Source organism: Sinocyclocheilus anshuiensis, unplaced genomic scaffold (genome assembly GCF_001515605.1).
Source record: "Sinocyclocheilus anshuiensis isolate Anshui unplaced genomic scaffold, SAMN03320099.WGS_v1.1 scaffold937, whole genome shotgun sequence".
NCBI classification, from domain to species: domain Eukaryota; kingdom Metazoa; phylum Chordata; class Actinopteri; order Cypriniformes; family Cyprinidae; genus Sinocyclocheilus; species Sinocyclocheilus anshuiensis.
In genome coordinates this window covers 590,556-590,897 of record NW_015554129.1, presented here as the reverse complement: position 1 = coordinate 590,897, position 342 = coordinate 590,556, and the positions used below count along the sequence as shown (strand labels likewise).

Sequence of the window (342 nt, the reverse complement as noted above, 5' to 3'; positions counted from 1 at the left end):
TTAACTATACATTTGTACATTCTCTAACACGCATATTTTGGTTACACAGTTCATTTAAAAGCCTCTGTTGTGTAAAAATAGTAAATACCATTATGGCCTCCTGTTTTTTACAGTAATAAAAGTTATAGGAGCATTAAATAGTTTACAAAGAAATCAATTTTAACAAAATTAACAAAATTCATTCTAATGCTCATTATATTAACGTTAGCCGCGCGTATGCTAACGATTAACTACGTATACTCTAACGGCGATGTTTATTTCAATCCGAAATTAAAATTAAAATATGGAATAATATTCATAACAGAAGCTCTAAATATTAAAAATGTAATTGAAACTTACCTG

At 27.5% G+C, this 342-nt stretch overlaps 1 protein-coding gene across 2 annotated transcripts in view; it reads right to left on the bottom strand.

The window, feature by feature from the left end:
- rps6kc1 (ribosomal protein S6 kinase polypeptide 1) overlaps nucleotides 1–342 on the bottom strand; it is a 29,117-nt gene that overhangs the window by 17,936 nt on the left and 10,839 nt on the right. The gene's annotated exons all lie outside the window — the stretch shown is intronic.